General features: G+C 40.6%; 1 protein-coding gene across 2 annotated transcripts in view; it reads left to right on the top strand.

The window, feature by feature from the left end:
* GABBR2 (gamma-aminobutyric acid type B receptor subunit 2) overlaps positions 1 to 21,795 on the top strand; it is a 413,665-nt gene that overhangs the window by 347,721 nt on the left and 44,149 nt on the right. The window lies entirely within an intron of this gene.

Genomic DNA, 21,795 nt, shown 5'->3' with positions numbered 1-21,795 from the left:
TTTTGTAAAGATGGAGTTTCCTCATGTTGCCTAGACTGGTCTCCAATTCCTGGGCTCAAATGTTCCACCTGCCCTGGCCTCCCAAAGTGCTGTGATGACAGGAATGAGCCACCATGCCCAGCAGATGTATTTAATTTTTAAAATTTTATTTATACTTACTTAATAGACTTTATTTCTGAGGGTGGTTTTAGGTTTACAGAAAAAGTTAACAGAAGTACAAAGAGTTCTCATGTACCCTCCACCCACCCCCACCATTTCCTGTTATTAATATCTTGCATTGTCTGGTACATTTTTTCAAATGATGAACCAATATTGATACATTATTCTTCACCACAGTCCATAGTTTACATTAGGGTTCACTGTTCTACGGGCTTTGCCAAATGCATGTCATGTAGTCACCATTACAATATCATACAGAGTAGATTCACTGTTCTAAATATCCTCTGTGCTTTACTAATCCTTGACAACCACGGATCCATAGTTTTTCCTTTTCCAGAATGTCATATAGTTAGAAACATAGAGTATGTAGCCTTTTTAGACTGGCTTCTTTCATTTAGTAATATGCATTTAGGGTTCCTACATATATTTTTGTGGTTTGATAGCTCATTTCTTTTTATCACTGAATAATATCCTATTTCCTGGTATCTCATTTCTTTTTATCACTGAATAATATCCTATTTCCTGGATGTACCACAGATTGTTTATTCATTCACCCACCAAAGGGCATCTTAGTTGCTTCCAAGTTTTGGCAATTATACATAAGGCTGCTACAAACTTTCATGTGTGAGTTTTTGTGTGGACATAAATTTTCAATTCATTTGGATAAATACCTAGGAGTGCAAGTTATGATTATATGGTAAGAGGATGTTTAGTTTTGTAAGAAACTACCAAACCGTCTTCCAAAGTGGCTATACCATTTTGCAAACCCACGAGCAATGAATGGGAGTTCCTGTTGCTCCACATCCTTGCCTGCATTTGGTGTTGTCAGTGTTTTGGATTTTAGCCATTCTAATAGGTGTGTACTGGTATCTCATTGTTATAATTTTCAGTTCCCCAGTGACATATGATGTTGAGCATCTTTTCATATGATTACTTGCCATCTAGTGAAAAGACTATTCAGATCTTTTGTGCACTTTTTAAATAGGTTGTTTTCTTATTGTTGAATTTTGAGAGGTCCTTGTATATTTTGGATGCAAGTCCTTCATTAGATATGTGTTTCATAAATATTTTCTCTCAGTTTGTCTCTTTATTCTCTTACATGGTCTTTTTCAGAGCAGGAGTTTTAAATTTTAATGAAATCGAGCTTATTACTTTTTTCTTTCATGGATCATACTTCTGATGTATCAAAACACTCGTTGCCAAACACCAAGTTACCTTGATTTTTTTCTATTATGTTTTATGGTTTTACATTTAACATTTAGGCCTGTGACCCATTTTGAGTAAAATTTTGTGAAAGGTGTAAGGTCTATGTCTAGACTCCTTTTGCGTGTTGTCCAGTTGTTCCAGCGCTGTTTGCTGAAAAGACGATCTTTTCTCCATTGTATTACCTTGGCATCTTTGTGATAGATCAGTTGACTGTATTTGTGTGGGTGTATTTCTGAGCTCCCTGTTCCATTACATTGATCTGTCTATTATTTCATCAGTCCCACACTATGTTGGTTAGCATAGCTTTATAGTAAGTCTTGAAGTCAGGGAATGTCATTTCTCCAACTTTGTTCTTCAGTGTCGTGTGAGATCTTCTGGGTCTTTTGCCACTTATGTAAACTTTGGAATTAGTTTGTTGATATCCACAAAATAATCTGCTGGGATTTTTATTGGGATTACATTGAATGTATAGATCAAGTTGGGAAGTATTGACAACTTACCAATATTGAGTTTTCTGATCTATGAACGTGAAATATTTCTCCATTTATTTAGATGTTTTTTTATTTTCTTTCATTAGAGTATTGTGGATTTCCTCATACAGATGTTTTACCTAATTTGTTAAATTTATACCTATTTCATTTCATTTGGGTGCTAATGTAAATGGGATTGCGTTTTTAATTTCAAATTTCAATTGCTCATTTCTGGTCCAGGCATACCTCACTTTATTGCACTTTGCAGATTTTACATTTTTTACAAATTGAAATTTATGGCAACCTTACACTGAGCAAATCTATAAGCACCATTTTTTCTGATAACATTTACTCACTTTGTGTCTCGGTGTCACATGTTGATAATTTTCGTAACATTTCAATCTTTTTATTACCATTATATCTATTATGGTGATCCGTGATCAGTGATCATTCCTGTTACTATTGTAATTGTTTTGGGGTACCACAAACCATGCCCAGATAAGAGGGCAAACTTAATTGGTTAAGCGTTCTGTGCGTTCTGACTGGTCTACCCACTGTTCTTCCATCTCTCTTCCTCTCCTTGCCCTCTCTGTTCTCTAAGACACAACAATATTGAAGTTAGGTCAGTTAATAACCCTGCAGTTGTCTCTAAGTGTTCAAGTAAGAGAAAGAGTCACAGATCTCTCACTTCTAACCAAAATCTTGAAATGATTAAGCTTAGTGAGGAAGGCAGGTTGAAGGCAGGTTGAAAGCAGAGATAGGCCAAAAGCTAGGCCGAGTGCACTCAACAGTCAGGTTTTGAATGCAAAGGAAAAATTCTTGAAGGGAATTAAAAGTGCTATTTCAGTGAACACATGAATGATAAGAAAGCAAAACAGCCTTGTGGCTGATATGGAGAATGTTTGAGTGATCTGGATAAAAGATCAAACCAGCCACAACATTCCCTTAAGTCAAAGCCTGATCACATCTCAGTGAACTAGATCTCTTCAATTCCATGAAGGCTGACAGAGGTGAGGAAGTTGCAGAAGAAAAATTAAAAGCTAGCAGAGGCTGGTTCATGAGATTTAAAAGGAAAGAAGTCATCTCTATAACATAAAAGTGCAAGATAAAGCAGCAAGTGCTGATACAGAAGCTACAGAAAGTTATCTAGAAGATATAGCTGAGATCCTTGATGAAAGTGGCTACACTAAACAACACATTTTCAATGGAGATGAAACAGGCTTATGTTGAAAGAAGATGCCATCTAGGTCTTTCATAGCCACAGAAGAGAAGTCAATGCCTGGCTTCAAAGTTTCAGAGGAAAGGCTGACTCTCTTGTTAAGAGCTAATGCAGCTAGTAACTTTAAGTTGAAGCCAGTGCCCATTTCCCATTTCAAAAATCCTAGGGCCCTGAAGAATTGTGCTAAATCTACTCTGCCTGTGCTCTATAAATGGAACAACAAAGCCTGGATGACAGCACATCTGTTACAGCATGGTTTCCTGAATAGTTGTAAGTCACTTTTGAGACTTACTGTTCAGAAATAAATTAATTAATTAAAATATTCTTTTCAAAATATTATTGCTCATTGACAATGTACCTGGTGTATTAGTCTGTTCCCACACTGCTATGAAGAAATATCCAAGACTGGGTAATTTATAAAAGAAAGAGGTTTAATTGACTCACAGTTCTGCATTGCTGGGAAGGCCTCAGGAAACTTTCAATCATAGCAGAAGGCAAAAGAGAAGCAGGCACCTTCTTCACAGGGTGGCAAGATGGAGTGAGTGCAAGAAGGGGAAATGCCAGACGCTTATAAAATTATTAGATCTCGTGAGAACTTACTATCGTGAGAACAGCATGGGGGAATTCCGCCGCCCCCCACCATGATCCAATTACCTCCATCTGGTCCCACCCTTGACATGTGGGAATTATCGGGATTACAATTCAAGGTGAGATTTGGGTGGAGACACAGCCAAACCATATCACCTGATTACCCAAGAGCTCTGATGGAGACGTAAAAGAAGATGAATGTTGTTTTCATGCCTGTTAACACAATATCCATTCTGCAGTCCATAGATCAAGGAATAATTCTGACTTTCAAGTCTTATTATTTAAGAAATACATCTTATAAGACTATAGGTGCCATAGATAGAGATTTCTCTGATGGATCTGGGCAAAGTACATTAACCTTCTGGAAAGGATTCACCATTCTAGATGCCATTAAGAACATCTGAGATTCGTGGGAGGAGGTCAAAATGTCAACATTAACAGGAGTTTGGAAGAAGTTTATTCCAACTTTCATGGATAACTTTCAGGGTTTCAAGACCTCAGTGGAGGAAGTAACTGCAGATGTGGTGGAAATAGCAAGATAATTCGAATTAGAAGTGGAGCCTGAAGATGTGACTGGATTGCTGCAATCTCATGCTAAAACTTTAACAAGATACACCAAATAGTGCATCTAAGAGAGATCAGGATCAGCTCAGAGCCAGGAGGGACTCTCCACGGTGGGGAAAATAGATCTTCAGTGGTCCACATTCCCATCACAGATGCCTGAAATACTAGCCACAGGAGAGCTCCTTAGTACTCACAGGCCATTAACTTAGTATAGGGAGCTGCCTGGAGTCCATACAACTGCATTTTCCAGAGGATTTCACTCTGGGTCCCATTCACTCACCCCCCTGAAACCCAAGCTGCTGCATCAGGACACCATTTTGAGAGCCCAGCACCCACCAGAATATATCCTGCTCTAAGGCCCAAAAGCCCCTGCATCTATACATACTGAAGCCCAACTGACATTCCCCCACATCCACCCAGAGGGCTGCAGCATTATGACACCAGCCATAACTTGTGGCACAGCCGGGTCCTTAGGACTCTAGCCCACACAGTGTCCTATGCCCCAGAGAACATCAATGTACCACACCAGGAAGGCTACCCCCAGGATGAAGGGACCCAAAGCATGCTCTCCCCAGAGCCTGAGAATTGCCTGCCTGGGGATGCCAACAACCCCTCCTCCTCCAGCAGCAGGACCCTCATGCACCTGCAGACACCTTCAGGGATCTTGAGGTCTGTCCCACTCACCATAACCAGCATCCATGCACACCATCCATGGACCTGAGGACAGGTCCACCCTGCCTGCTGCCATCACCACCCACATGTGCTATCTGGGAATCTGAGGATTAGTCCACCCTGCCCATGACTGGCATCCATGAGCACTTCATAGGTGCCCTAGGGCTGGCCTTCCCAGCCTTCCAGCACCACCCACCCAACCATTACCACTACCTGGTGGCCTTAGGACTGGCCAGCCACCTCTTCTGCCACCAGAGGTGCCTATGCATGCTGCCTAAGGGCCCAAGGACCATTCCACCTAGGCCCACCATTGACACCACTGATGTCCACACGCAATACCTGGGGACCTGAGGACTGGCACACCCGGTACACAACTGCCACCACCAGTGCCCCTACATGCCACCCAGCGGCCAGCCCCAGGACCAGCTTGCCTGGTGTCCGTATCTCCAGTAAAGCCTCAACATAGCCTCCACTAATAATTACAGCCTAAGCTACTGAGAAATTCACAGCCATCACTGATGTTGATTACAGCCAAACAAAACATACAGAGACTACACTACTAAGCCCATTCACAATCAAAGCCAAAGTACCCTATCCAGCCAACACTATAGACACATGTACAGGAAAAATTATTTCCCCATGAAAGTCAATCCCTAAAATTGGAAGAAGCAGCTGTTATACCAGATGCACAGATATCAATGTAAGGATACAAGAAATGTGAAAAAGCAAAGAAACATGATACCTCCAAAGGAACACAATAATTCTCCAATAACATATTCCAAAGAAAGGAAATCTATGAAATGCCAGAAAAGAAATTCAAAATGATGATCTTAAGGAAACTCAGTGAGATACAAGACAACACAGATGGACAAACACAAAGGAGTTGGGAAAACAATTTGAGATCTGAATGTGAAATTCAGCACAGAGATAGATATCATTAAGAAAGGAACCAGACAGAAATCCTAGAACTGAAGAATTCAATGAATGAAATTTAAAAAAACACAATTGAGAGCTTCAGAAATAGACTAGATCAAGCAAAAGAAAGAATTTCTAAATTTGAATAAAGCCATTTCCCAGATAAGCAAAAACAGGAAATTCATCATCACTAGACCATCCCTACAAGAAATGGTTAAGGGATTCCTACATCTGGAAGTGAAAGGATGGTATCTGCCTTCATGAAAACACACAAAAGTATAAAACTCACTGGTAGAGAAGAGACACAAATAAGAAAGAGAAAGAAATGAAATGTTAGCACCATTGAAAACCACCAAAAAACAAAGGTAAATAACAAAAGAGGAATAAAGGAACAAAGGATATACAACACAATCAGAGAACAGTTAACAAAATGACAGGAGTAAATCTGTACTTATCAATAACAACATTGAATGTAAATGGTTTAAATACCTCAATTAAAAGACATAGACTGGATGAATGGATTTTTTTTAAAAAGCCAACTATAAGCTGCCTACAAGAATCTCACTTTTCCTGAAAAAGATATAAATAGACTGAAAGTGAAGGAATGGATAAAAATATTCCACACAAATGGAAACCAAAAGCATGCAGAATTAGCTATACAAGTATCAAACAAAATATACTGTAAGTCAGAAACACAAAAAGAGACAAGGGAGAACATGACATAATGATAAAGGAATTGATTCATCAAGCAGACATAACAATTGTGAATATATATGCACCCAATGCCAGAGCACCCAGATATATAAAAACAATTATTAAAACTAAAGAAAGAGGTAGACCCCAATATAATAATAGTTGGGGATGTTAACACCCCACTTTTTAGCATTGGACAGATAATCTAGACAGAAACTCAACAAAGAAGTGTCAGAATTAATGTACATTGTAGACCAAATGGACCTAACAGACAGTTATAGAACGTTTCATCTAACGGCTACAGAATACACATTTTTCTCATCAACACATGGAACATTCTCCAGGACAGACCATATGTTAGGCCACAAAACAAGTCTCAACAAATTTTTTTAAATCGAAATCATATCAAGCATCTCTCAAATCACAGTGGAATAAAATTAGAAATCAATAACAAAACGAACCTTGGAAACTGTACAAAAACATGGAAATTAAACAACATACTCCTAAACAACCATTAGGTCAATGAAGAAATTAAGAAAGGAATTTGAATGTTTCTTAAAACAAATAAAAATGAAAACACAACATACCAAAACCTATGAGATACAGCAAAAGCAGTGCAAAGAGGGAAACATATAGCAATAAACACCCACATCAAAAAAGTAGGAAAATTTCAAATAACCTAATGATGCACCTCAAGGGACCGGAAAATCAAAAACAAAATAAATTCAAAATTAATAGAAGGAAATAAATATCAGAGCAGCATTAAATGAAATAGAGACTAAAAAAATACAAAGCATGAAGAAAATGAGAACTTTTGGGTTTTTTTTTTTTTTGAGAAGATAAAATCAATAAACCACTAGCTAGACTAAACAAGAAAAAAAAGATGAAAATAAAGAAAATGAGAAACAAAAAGACATAACAACTGATGCCACAGAAATACAGAGGATCACTAGAGACTATTATGAACAACTATATCCAACAATTTGGAAAACCTAGAGGAAATGGGTAAATTCCTGGACACGTGTGACCTACCAAGATTGAACCAGAAAGGAATCGAAAACCTACACAGACCAATAATGAGTAACAGAATTGAATCCATACAAGAAGTCTCCCAACAAAGAAGAGCCCAGGACAAGATGGCTTTATTGCTGAATTCTACCAAACTTTTAAAGAACTAACATAATTCTTCTCAAACTATTTCAAAAATTTGAAGAGGAGGAAATTCTTTCTTATTCATTCTACCAGGCCAGAATTACCCTGATACCAAAACCAGACAAGGACACAATAAAAAAAGAAAACTGCAGACCAATATTCCTGATGAACATAGATTTAAAAATCTAGATGAAAAAATCTTCGCTGGGCACGGTGGCTCATGCCTGTAAAACCAGCACTTTGGGAGGCTAAGGCAGGCAGATCACAAGGTCAGGAGTTCGAGACCAGCCTGACCAACACGGTGAAACCCCATCTGTACTAAAAATACAAAAAATTAGCCAGGCCTGGTGGTGCATGCCTGTAATCCCAGCTACTTGGGAGGCTGAGGCAGGAGAATCGCTTGAACCCAGGAGGCAGAGGTTACAATGAGCCAAGATCATGCCATTGCACTCCAGCCTGGGCAACTGTGTCTCAAAAAAAAAAAAAAATTCTTCAACAAAATATTGGCAAACCAAATCCAACAACACATCAAAAAGATAATACACCATGATTAAGTGGGATTTATCCTAGGGATGCAAGAATGATTCAACATAAACAAATCAATAAGTGTAATATATTGCATTAACAGAATGAAGGACAAAAACCTATGATTATCTAAATCAGAAAAGCATTTTATAAAATTCAACATCCTTTCATGATAAAAAAAAAACTCAACAAATTAGGCATAGAAGAAACATATTTCAGCATACTAAAGGCCATCTATGACAAACCCACAGCTAATATCATACTGAATGGAGAAAGGCTGAAAGCCTTTCTTCTAAGAACTGGAACAAGACAAGGATGTTCACTTTCACTAGTCTTCTTTAACACAATACTGGAAGTCCTAGCCAGAGCAATTAGGCAAGAGAAAGAAATAAAGAGCATCCAAAAGGGAAAGGGGGGAGTCAAATTGTTCCTCTTTTCAGATGATATGATCTTATGTATTTTATAAAAACCTAAAGACTCCACCAAAAGTACTCTTAGAACAGATCAATAAATTCAGTAAAGTTGTAGGATAGAAAATCAAGATATAAAAGTCAGTAGTATCTCTATACACCAATAACAAATTAGCTGAAAAAGAAATAAAGCAATTTCATTTATAATAGCTACAAAAAATGAAATGTCTAGGAATAAATTGACCAAGGAAGTGAAAGAGCTCTACAATGAAAACTACAAAACACCAATGAAAGAAATTGAAGAGAACACAAAGAAATGCAAAAATATCTCATGTTCGGTGATTAGAAGAATTAATATTGTTAAAATGACCATACTGCCCCAGGCAGTCCACAGATTCAACGTAATCCCTATCAAAAGGTCAATGACATTCTTCACAGAAATAGAAAAAACAATCTGAAAATTCATATGGAACCACAAAAGACCCTGAATAGCCAAGGCAATACTGAGCAAAAGAAATAAAGCAGGAGGCATTCAACTACTTGACTGCAAAATATACTACAAAGCTATAGTAACCAAAACAGATGATATTTGTATGAAAACAGACCATAGACCAATGGAACAGAATAGAAAGCCCCTAAATAAATCCATGTATTTATAGCCAACTGATTTTTGACAAAGGTGTCAAGAACATATACTGGGGAAAGGACACCTTCTTTATAAATGATGCTGTGAAAACTGGATATTCATATGCAGAAGAATGAAACTAGACCCCTGTATTAGTCTATTCTCACACTGCTAATAAAGACATACCCGAAACTGGGTAAATTATAAAGGAAAGAGGTTTAATAGACTCACAGTTCCACATGGTTGCGGAGGCTTCACAATCATGGTGGAAGGAAAAGGAGAATCAAAGGCACATCTTAAATGGTGGCAGGCAAGAGAGCTTGTGCAGGGGAACTCCTATTTATGAAACCATCAGGTCTCATGAGACTTATTTACTATCACAAGAACGGTATGGGGGAAACTGCCCCCATGATTCAATTATCTCCACCTAGCCCCACCCTTGACACGTGGGGATTATTACAATTCAAAGTGAGATTTGGGTGGGGACACAGAACCAAACCATATCAACCCCTATTTCTCACCATACACAAAAATCAACTCAAAATGGATTAAAGATTTAAATGTAAGCCCTGAATATATAGAACTACTAGAATAAAATGTAGGGGAAATGCTTCAAAACATTGGTCTAAGCAAAGATTTTATGGCTATAACTTTAAAAGCACAGACAACAAAAACAAAAATAGACAAATTGGACTATATGAAATGAAAAGACCTCTGCATAGCAAAGGAAACAATCAACAGAGTGAAGAGACAACCTGTAAAACAAGAGAAAATAGTTGTAAACTATTTATCCAACAAGGGACTAATGTCCAGAATATACAAGGAACTCAACAGGAAAAAAATGAAATAATTTGATTAAAATGAAGACAAAGGATCGGAATAGATATTTCTCAAAAGAAGACATACAAATAGCCAACAAATACATGAAAAAGTGTTCACCATCACTAATTATCAAGGAAATGCAAATCAAAACCACAATGAGGTATCATCTCACCCCGGTTAGAATGGCTATTATCAAAAAGACAAAAAGTAACAAATGTTGGCAAGGATGCAGAAAAAAGAGAATTCTTACACACTGTTGGTGGGAATGTAAATTAGTACAACAATTATGGAAAATAATGTGGGGGTTTCTCAGGAAACTAAAAATAGAACTACCATATGATTCAGCAATCCCACTACTGGGTATTTATCCAAAGGAAAGGAAATCAATATATCAAAAGGATGCTTGCACCCCTATATTTGTTGCATTATTCACAGTTCCTAAGATATGGAATCAACCTCAATGTCCATCAGCAGACAAATGGATAAAGAAAATGTGCTGTATATATACACAATGGGATACTATTTAACCATAAAAAAGAATGAAATCCTGTCATTCACAACAACATGAATGAGCCTGGAGGATATTATGTTAAGTGAAATAAGTCAGGCGCAGAAAGATAAATACCATGTGTTCTCACTCATATCTGGAAGCAAAAAAAAAAAAAAAAAACCTGAGCTTATGGAAGAAGAGGGTAGAATTGTGGGTACTGGAGGTTGGGAAGAGTAGAAGATAGGGGAGTATGGGGAGAGGTTGGTTAACAAATACAAAGTTACAGCTAGACTGGAGGAATGAATTCCCATGTTCTGCAGCACTGTAGGATGAATACGGTTAACTATGATTTATTATATATTTTCACAAAGCTAGAACAGAGGATTTTGAATGTTCACAATATAAAGAAATTATAAATGTTCAAGGTGATAGGAATGCTGATTATGCTGGTTTAATTATTACACATTTTATACACACACCAAAATATCAGTCTGTATCCCATAAATATGTACAATTATTACATGTCAACTAAAAATAAAAGGAAAAAAATAACTTTCATGAATGGGGAGTTGCTTCTTATGGAAAAGCAAAGAAAGTGGTTTCTTGAGATGGGATCTACTCCTGATGAAGATGCTGTGAACATTGTTGAAATGCCAACAAAGAACTTAGAATATTCCATAAACTTAGTTGATAAAGCAGCAGCAGGGTTTGTAAGGATTGATTCCAATTTTGAAAGAAGTTCTACTGTGGGTAAAATGCTATCAAACAGCATTGCATGATACAAAGAAATCATTTATGAAAAGAAGAATCAATCAATGCAGCAGACTCCGTTATTATCTTAAGAAATTGCCACAGCCACCCCAGCCTTCAGCAGAAACCACACCGGTCAGTCAGCTGCCATCAATAAGGAGGTAAAACCCTCCACTAACGAAAAGATTACCACTCACTGAAGGCTCAGATGATCATTAGCATTTTCAACAATAAAGTATTTTTAATTAAAGTATGTATATTGTTTGTTAGACATAATGCTATACTGCACATTTAATAGACTACTGTATAGTGTCAACATAACTTTTATGTACACTGGGAAACCAAAAATTTGTGTGGCTCACTGTATTGAGATATCCACTTTATTGCAGTGGTCTGGAATCTAACCTGCAATATCTTTGAGATGTGCCTGTATAGGAAAGCAACTGATTTTTGTATATTAGCCTAATATCCTGAAACTTTGCTATAGTTACCTATTAGTTCCAAGAGTTTTTGTGTTGATTCTTTGGGACTTTCTATATAGACGATCATGTTATTTGCAAACAGAGACAATTTTATTTCTTCCTTCCCAATCTGTATACTTTTTATTTCCTTTCTTGACTTACTGCATTAACTAGGACTTCTAGTACAATGCTAAATAGGAGTGGTGGGAGGGGACATACTTGCTTTGTTCTCAGTCTTGAGGAAAAGCATCTAGTTTTTCACCATTAAGCAGGTTAATGTATCTTTTCTTTTCTTAAAAAGTTAAAAAAAAAAAGCCACTATGAAATAGTTTTGAATAGTTTTGATGGCCAGAACTGAGGATGCCTTTGAGGAAGTTAGAGGAAGGTCGAATGATGACTCAGGCAGAGCTAAGATTGTTAGGGATCTTGTGTGCTAAGAAGAGGAGTTTAAACTTCAAAATTAAAGATATCTCATCAGGGGAGTGACATGATCAGCTTTGCCCTGGCTGCACGGTGAGAACAGATGGAGGGGCGAGGCTGGAGGCCCAGTGATAGCTGGATGTTTTTGCAGTAATTCAGGCAAGAGCTGATGGCAACCTAAGCCAGGGCCGTCACAGTGTGAACCGAGAAGTGTGTGGATTTGAGAGCTATGTAGGAAGCAGACATGACAAGACTTGGTGATTGATTGACTCTAAGGGGTAGTGATACAGGGACAGGGAGGGCAATGCTCAGATTTCTGCCTGGGGTACCTGGGGAACCTCTTCATTAAGGCAGGCGTGGAATGAGAATGAGCTTGGGAGGGAACGTGGGGAATTCGTTTCTGGCCGTAAGTCTGAGTCACCTGAGGGCCTTCTAGGCAAAAGGGCTAAGAAGATGGGATGCAGGGTCCCAGTGGACAAGAGAGTAGTTTGTCCAGTTGGTAGAGATTTGTGGGGAAGGAGCTAGTTAGTGCATTGAGGACAGAGTCATGAGAGTGAGTGTAGTAACCCAGAGAAAGTGGGTGCAGTGAGAAGTGAAGAAGAAGTCCCCACAGGAGCCCCGGGAATCACTGAGTAATTAAACAGCCATGCGCACGGGAGGACGAGCCAGGGAGGGAGAATTTTAAGCAGTGGGATGCCAGGAGAGAGAACCATCACTGGTGATGGGACAGGAGAGAGAGAGAGCTGTCTCCAGGCAGATGGTCAAGAGAGAGTCGTTCACAAATGGGAGAATTTGAAAACGGAGAGTGAGGGCTCCAGAGACAAATGCCCCAGACTGAGGCAAGGACTGACAGGTGTCCTGTGAACTGGCCCTGTGCTCAGTGCTCCTGCGTCCCATCTCAGCCTTTCCTCTTCTTTAGAGTCTGATGGGGAAGATTGGCTGTTTCTGCATTTCAGATATAGCAGGTGTAGATAAACCTGCCAAGTATGTTAAAAAGGTTTTTAAAATATGATTTGTATTCTTGGAAAAAAGGAAAATAGCTCTCTTTTTTGAGCACCTACTCTACTTGTGGTGACGGTGAGTAGGTGTTGGACATACGGATCTGAAGTTCAGGGAGAGGTGTGGGCTGGAGACGGGAGCTCAGATGGGGTCAGCTTATGGATGGCAATGACAATCTTGGATGAGGGCACCAAGAGCAGTCAGAGCGATGGAGAAGAGAAGGGGACCAAGGACTCATCCTGGATCCTGCCCATGTTAGGAGGCTGGAAAGGTGGGGGAAGTGACAAAGAAGACCTAGCAGAAGCTCAGCAATAGGAAGAAAATCAGATGAGTTTGGTGTCTTGGAAACCAAATGAAGAAAGTGTTTCAAGGAGGAAGTTTTGATGAACTGCGTCAAATGCTGCTTTTAGATCAAGTAAGATTAGGACCATGAATTGACAGTATGTATGTGTGAGTATACGCACACACCTCCATATGGGATTTTTTTCTTTCTTTTTTTTTTTTTTCTTTTTTTTATTTTGACGGAGTCTTGCTTTGTCGCCCAGGGTGGAGTGCAGTGGTGCAATCTCGGCTCACTGCAAGCTCCGCCTCCCGGGTTCACAACATTCTCCTACCTCAGCCTCCTAAGTAGCTGGGACTACAGGCGCCTGCCACCATACCCGGCTAATTTTTGTATTTTTGGTAGACACGGGGTTTCACCATGTTGATAGGCTGGTCTCAAACTCCTGACCTCATGATCTGCCCACCTCGGCATCCCAAAGTGCTGGGATTACAGGTTTGAGCCACCGCGCCTGTCCAGGATTCTTTTCTTTTAAGGAAAATAATTTGAGATAGTTTTCCCCAAAAGTAAACTCAGTACATACAGATGGTGTGATCCTAGGTGGAGGGTTGTTCGTTTTTTCCCAAGCCTTCCTTTCATAGCAGGCCACCATTTATGCCTCCACCTGACCATTCTAAAATGGTCTTGAAATGGAGCGACATGGCAGACAGCACTCAAGGTCACTGAATACTGAACACCCAGGTGAGCCATGGAACCACAAGGCAGCCACTGTGGCAGGATCCTAAGGCTGCCTGCACACCCTGAAGTTTTCTCTCATCCTGGTCCCCACAGGATGCCAAGCAACCTATGTCAGGAATTCCCTACACTCTAGCTTCTGTGGCTTTCTGGCCATTCGAGCAGTAATCAAGTTAAGGGCAGTTTGGGACAAAGGGATATTTCAGAACTTTCCTCCAGCTTCTGTGGTCTTACCATTCTTCTGTGGAAGCACACAGGGGATTTGGAATCATGGAACTACACTTGGCTTTGAGCCTGGTGGTTATACCAGTTATGTTTCTATGGAAACAGATATTGGAAGAGGCAAACACATAGAGTTTTAAATAATTTCAACTCTTACCTTCTATCTCCCTCTACAGCTGCTCTGGGGGAAAAAAAGTCAGTCCTAAAGCAGGCACTTTCAGGAAACAGCTGGTATCTTCATAAAGCCTGTCCAAGCCCCACTTCACACTACTCATTTGAAAATAAAGAGACATCGTAATGGCCTGAGTAGGGGGAGTGCTGGAGACCAGGGTCTACCCTGCCCAGTAGGCTGTTCACAGGTGGCCTGGTGGCCAAAGGCTTTGGATGCTAAGGGTCACACTCCAAGTGATGGGTCCTCACTGCTGGAGCCATCAGCCCTGAACAGTGAGTGAGGCTGGTCCTGTCACACATAGTTATCCATGGTGCCCTGGATGGCCAGGCTGGGGCCCCAGCCAGATGCAGACCATGGTCCAGGCAGGGCAGTGGAACTCCACAAGGGCCATTGGTTGGTCCATTACCCATGGGCTGCCTCTGTTAGCCTGGCCAACTCCTCCTAGGGAGGGCCGCACCCCATGGAAATTCTGACCACATCATTCTCCTGTTTAAAATTTTCCCCAGCAGCTAAAGGATGAAGTCTGTACTCCTTAGCTCAGCTCAGAAGGCCTTTGATGATCTGTCCGGCTTGCCTCCCTAGCCTTATCTCTCACAACCCCCTTCCTTGTTCCTTGTGCTCAGCTACCCTGAGCTATTGTTACCTCTCCAAAGCATCCCACTCTCTTCCTCTATGCCTGCGCACCTTCTACCCAAAACACCCACCTTTCCACTCCCGATATGCAGTCTTCATATGTAAAATCCCTGCTTGACCTTTGAGAGGCAGCTTAGAAGCATCTCCTCCAGGGGCCTGTGGACCACATGGGCTACCTGGACGGACACCTGTGTCCTGTGCTTCCATCTCACGCTGTTCACCCTCATTCTGGTCACAGAACTGATCATTGTCTGTGTGCTGGTCCCCTCTTGTCTGTGACCTCCTCAAAGGCCATGGCCATCTGTGTGTCCCCAGCACCCACCACCAGGGCCTGGCTCAAAGTAAGTATTCAGTAAATATTTATTGACTAAATTATTCTCTCCACCTGGAGCTCTCCCCATGCCTCCATATGTCCAATTTCGACCCATCTGTCTGGGCCCATTAAGCCGGCTTCTCGAAGAAATGTCTTTGCCGAGTTGCAATTTAATTTAATATTACACCCTCACCTTTTGTCAAGAGCCCACTTCTGGGGCTGAGGCTGCCAAGTGAAGCATGATTCAGCATCTACTACGAAGGATGTTGTTCAGTTTGTGTCCCTGAGATAAAGATCCACAGGTTAGGTCCTCATGGAACTGAGTGCCAGGAAATGGGCTGTGCTCTCTCCATAAACTTGTATCTACTTCCTTCCTTCCATCAGGCAATCGTAACTGGATAAGCCACTCTGTGTTCTTTTTAACCTTGGCTGCCAGAAAGTTGGAGCCAAATTCAACGCTCAGCCGCAATAACCATCTTATCTCAGGTTCCTGGAGGATTATCTCACCTTCTGATCATTCGTCTTTATTTTTAACTGTCCTGTTGCATTTAGGCTTTTAACGTGTGCTGTCTTGAGCCCTCTGGGAGAGGAGGCAAGGTGTAAATTCTAGATTAAGTTATTAAAACAAGAACTTCAGGTGAGATTTAATTGGAATGATATGCCAGAGAGACATTTTAAGGGTGTCCACAGCCACGCGCCTTCTGGCATGGATCCTGGCCCAGCCTCGGCTCGGCTCAGCTCTGCAGTCAGCATTGTGGGAACAGATGTGTTTGGGCCCAGTGTATGGACAGAGTGGCTCTGCCAGCCACAGCCGCGATTCTGGAACATCTTGTGTGGAAAGGCGTGTTGGATTCATGAGAGATTGCAGTTGATTTCATCTTCCTTGTTGGCTTCCCTTATGTCTGTGGACAGCATGTGGGGCCAGCCAGAGGCCCATTAGGACACAAATCACAAAAGACAGAGCCACAGCACCAGGGCCAGCCCTGAAGCTGGAACTTCTCCATCTCTACCTGTCCAGGAACTCTTCAGGGCATGAGCTGTTTGCTAGAAATTCTCAAGTGTCATGAACAGAATGATTGGAAACTTGTGTGACATCCTGGCTTCTTCTGACCACTGTATTTGTCTTGTTAAAGCCATTTTTGTTTCTGAGCAAAAAGAGCCTTTAAATTTTTATTATTTTTAACCCAATGCCACACATCCATGTTGGCAGAAATACAGGCTGCAGTCCCCATGAAGACCTTCCCTCTTTTCTGTGGGTAAACTCCAACCAACCTACCTCTTGGTAGATGGTTCATCATCAGGGTGCTCCTTCAGCGTTTATGGGGTACCCATTGTCTGCCACGCTCCCTTACATACTGCATGTCTGATGAGCAAGATTAGATATGTCCATAAAGGGTGGTGTTACCAGCTTGCTGCTGGTAGGTCTGTGGTTGGTGCTATCAGAGAAACACACAGGCATGAGCCAGGCGTGGTGGCTTATGCCTGTAATTTCAACACTTTGGGAAGCCAAGGCAGGAGGATCACTTGAGCCCAGGAGTTCAAGACTAGCCTGGGCAACATGACGAGACCCTGTCTCAAAAAAAAAAAAAAGAGAGAGAAACACACACACAGAATAGGTTGTAAACAACAGCAACAGTACCCTCTTGATGACATTTGCCTCCAAACACTTGGTTTTAAGTTTGAGTTACTGTGCTGAGACACTGGGCTTAATTTTGTAAAGTATGAACTAAGAGTGAATCTGGGTTAATGTCTCTCAGAGGGCAAAGAAGTGAGAGAGAACATGCATTAGTCAGGGTCTGCTAGGTTTTGCTGTAGTAACAACAACAACAAAAACCCCTCACTGGATTAAAGCAATAAATGTTCTTTTTTCATCGTAGCACTTGTCCACTGAGGACCAGCTGCAGCTTCCCCCCACCGTGGTGTCCTCCCCCTGGGACACAGCTGGTGGCAGAGGGAAAGAGTGTGCGGCAAGGTGTGCACCGGCTTTGAGCTTCCACCCCAGAGTATCACATGTCACTTCTACTCATATCTCATTGCCCAGAATGCATCATATGTCCATGCCCAAGTTCAGTGAGCTGGGGAAGAGCAATCCTACTATGTGCCCAGAAGGAAAGGGAGAACCAGGTATTGCTGTTCAGCCATGATGACTACAATAGCATATTCCCCTGGCTTTTGGTTGCTGTACAAATACCACCCCATTCACTAGAACGTGAGCTCCATGAGAATACAGGGGGAGGGAGGGTTGTGTTTTATTCACTGCTATATCCTCAGCATCTGAAAAAGTACCTGGCACATAGTACATACTCAATAAATAATATTAGTTGAATAATTGAGGAAACACACCTTAGAGAAATCTTGTTAGATCTATGGGCTATTCTCTGAAAAATTTTGTACCTGTTCTGCAGACTCTACTACCAAATCACATCCTAATCCATCACTTCTGTCTGTCTCCACTGTTGTGACTGGGGTCCACACCACCATAATCTCTTATCATCTGCCATTCCAGAGTTGGGGCACGATGAGGCAAGGCTACAGGTGGTGCAAAATGAGCAAGTGGTTTGATGAATAAAGAGCCATTATTATTGAAGCCACTAAGTTGTTTGTGGTGGTGGATGTAACCATTCCAAGGCAGACTCCAGCTCATTGCTCCTTCCAAGTCATTCTCTGCATGGCTGACTGGCAGACAGAGGGATCTTTTTCTTTTTGTTTCTTTTTTTTTTTTTTTTTGAGATATAATTCACATTTCATAAAATTCAGTCTTTAAATGTATACCCTAGTGGTTTTTAACATATTCATAAAGTTGTGCAACTGTCACCACTATCTTATTTGAAAAAAACTTTGTCACCCCAAAAAGAAATCTTCTTTCTTTTATCCATCACCCCTTCTTTTCCCTTCCCTCCAGCCCCTAGCAACCACTCAGCTATTTTCAGCCTTTATGGATTTGTCTATTCTGGACATTTCATGTCAGTGGAATCAAACAATCTGTGGCCTTTTGTGCCTGGCTTCTTTCACTTAGCGTAATGTTTTCAAGGTTCCTTCATGTATCTGCACTTTATTTCTTTTTATGGCTAAGTAATATCCCCTTGTTTTAATATATTGCATTTTGTTTTTCCATTCAACATTTAATAGATATTTTGGTTGTTTCAACTCTTCTTGACTATTATGAATAATGCTAATATGAGCATTCATGCACAAATTTTTGTGTGAGCATATGCTTTTAGTTCTCTTGGATATATACCTGTGAGTGGAATTGCTGGGCTACATGGTAACCACGTTAACTCATGTTAACATTTTTAGAAACGGCCAATTTTTCACAGTAGCTGCACCATTTCACATTCCCACAAGTAATATATGAGGGTTCCAGTTTCTCCACATTGCTGCCAATCCTTGTTATTTATCTGCCTTTTTGATTATCGCCATCTTAGTGAGTATAAAGGTTTCTGGTGGTTTTGATGACAATGACTATCAAATGACTAATGACCAATAGTGCTGAGTGTCTTTTTACGTGCTTATTGGCCATTTGTGTATCTTTGTTGGAGAAGTGTCTATTCAGAGACTTTGCCCATTTTTAATTGAATTATTCATCTGTTTGTTGTGGAGTTGTAAGAGTTATTTATATATTCTAGATAGTAGGCCTTTGTCAGATATATAATTTACAAATATTTTCTCTCATTCTGTGAGTTGTCTTTGCATTTTCTCAATAGTGTCCTCTGACACATGAAAAATTTTAATTTTGATAAAGTGCAATTTATATATTTTTTCTTTTATTATTTCTGCTTTAGGTGTCATAGCTAAGAAACTATTGTCTGATCCAAGCTCATGAAGATTTACACTTATGTTTTCTTCTAAGAGTTTTATACTATTTGTTCTTACATTTAGGTATTTGATCCATTCTGAGTTAGTTTTTGTACATGGTATGAGGTAGTGATCCAAATTAATTATTTTGCTTGTGGATATATAGTTGTGCAAGCACCACTTGTTTGTTTTTCTCTTTGTTTGTTTTGGGTTTTTTGAGACGGAGTCTCACTCTGTCACCCAGGCTGGAGTACAGTGGCACAATCTCAGCTCACTGCAAACTCCTCCTCCCAGGTTCAAGCAATTCTCCTGCCTCAGCCTCCCAAGTAACTGGGATTACAGACACCCACCACCATGTCTGGCTAATTTTTGTTTTTTTAGTAGAGACTAAAAAAACAGGCTCTTGGCCAGCCTGGTCTCAAACTCCTGACCTCAGCCTCCCAAAGTGCTGGGATTACAGGCGTGAGCTACTGCCCCTGGACACCACTTGTTGAAAAGAATATGCTTTCCCCATTGAATAGCTTGTAACCCATGTTGAAAATCAACTGACCATGGATGTGTAGTTGTATTTCTGGATTCTCAATTCTATTCCACCAATTTGTATGTTTATCCTTATGCCAACACTATGCTGACTTGATTATTGTAGCTCTGTGGCAATTAAAATTGGAAGTGTGAGTCTTCCGACTTTTTTCTTCTCTTGCAAGATTGTTTTAGCTATTCAGGGTCCCTTGAGATCCATATGATTTATAGGATCATTTTTTTCGTGTCTGTCAAAAAGGCTGTTGGGATTTTCATAAGCGTTGATTTGAGTTTGTAGATAATATGGGGAGTATTGCCATCTTAAGAATATTGTCTTCCAATTCATGAACATGGGCTATCTTTTCATGTATTTAGGTCTTATTTAATTTCTTTCAGCAATTTTTTTTTTTTTTTTCCGAGACAGAGTCTCACTCTCACTCTGTCACCCAGGCGGGAGTGCAATGGCGCAATCTTGGCTCACTGCAACCTCCGCCTCCCGGGTTCAAGCGATTCTCGTGCCTCAGCCTCCTGAGTAGCTGAGGTTACAGGCAACCACCACCATGCCTGGCTGATTTTTGTGTTTTTAGTAGAGACAGGGTTTCACTATATTGTCCAGGCTGGTCTTCAACTCCTGACCTCAGGTAATCCATCTGCCTTGGCCTCCCAAAGTGCAGGGATTACAGGTGTGAGGCACCAAACCCAGCCTTCTTGGTGGATTCTTTAGAATTTTCTACCCATAAGATTATGTAATTTGCAAATAGAGAGTTTTGCTTCTTTCATTCCAATTTGTATGCTTCATATTCCATTTTCCTGAATAGCCAAAAAATTCTCGAATAGACTTTCAACCTACTTATGTCTTTGAATCAAAAGTGAGTCACATATACAACAAATATAGTCATATCATGTTTTTTTTTAATTCATTCTACCAATGTCTGCATTTCAATTGGAGTGTTTAATCCATTTTATGTAATTACTGGAAAGGCAGGATTTACATCTGCCATTCTGGAAGATACTTTTTTTGTTTTTGAGACAGAGTCTCACTCTGTCGCTCAGGCTGGAGTCAGTGGTGTGATCTCAGCTCACTGCAACCTCTGCCTCCTGGGTTCAAGCAATTCTCCTGCCTCAGCCTCCCCAGTAGCTGGGACTACAGGCACGTGCCACCATGCCTGGCTAAGTTTTGTATTTTTTAGTAGAGACGGGGTTTCACCATATTGGCCAGGCCGGTCTCAAACTCCTGACTTTGTGATCCACCCGCCTTGGCCTCCCAAAATGCTGGGATTACAGGCGTGAGCCACTGCACCCAGCCAGATATTTTTTTAAATGCACAACGTATCTTACTATTTTGCACTTAAAATTCTCCCATTTAAAATAAAACCCACATTTCTTACCTTGCTACAGGTCCTACACAATCCAGTCCCCACTCCATATCTGACTTCATCTAGTCCCTCTCCCTGTGCTCACCCATCTTTAGCCATGTGGGCCTTCTGTCTGGAGCTCTAACACTCCAACTTTATTCCCAACTTTGTGCCTTTGCATTCATGATTCTTCTGCCTGGAACGCTCTTCCTCCAAACCTTTTCAGGTCTGACTTTTTCCTGTCATTCAGATCTAGCTTAAATGCCACCTCCCTGATCACCAAATCCCTAAATGTCCCCCAACATTCTTTCTCACCTCCCCTATCTCTCCATCACATCGCTTATTCCTCATTCTCTCATCTATATTCTATCATCCACTAGAATGTGAGCTCCATGAAACAGGGCCCTTAACTGTCTTACTCAGAGCTCTTTCTCCATGGCCTCCCACAGGGCCAGACAGACACACAGCTCAATATATGTTGGTTGAATGGATGAGTGAATGAATGAACAAAGGAATGCGTGCATGAATGAATGGATGGATGGATAAGCTTCCCTGGCATGATTCTTGTCAGCATTGACAACAGCTGAGTAGGTAATGCGGTTGCTCAGTAGCTGGATTGAACTACTGGATG

Source organism: Pongo abelii, chromosome 13 (genome assembly GCF_028885655.2).
Source record: "Pongo abelii isolate AG06213 chromosome 13, NHGRI_mPonAbe1-v2.0_pri, whole genome shotgun sequence".
NCBI classification, from domain to species: domain Eukaryota; kingdom Metazoa; phylum Chordata; class Mammalia; order Primates; family Hominidae; genus Pongo; species Pongo abelii.
Note: the sequence above shows the minus strand (reverse complement) of the source record. Positions and strands in the feature narration are given on the sequence as shown.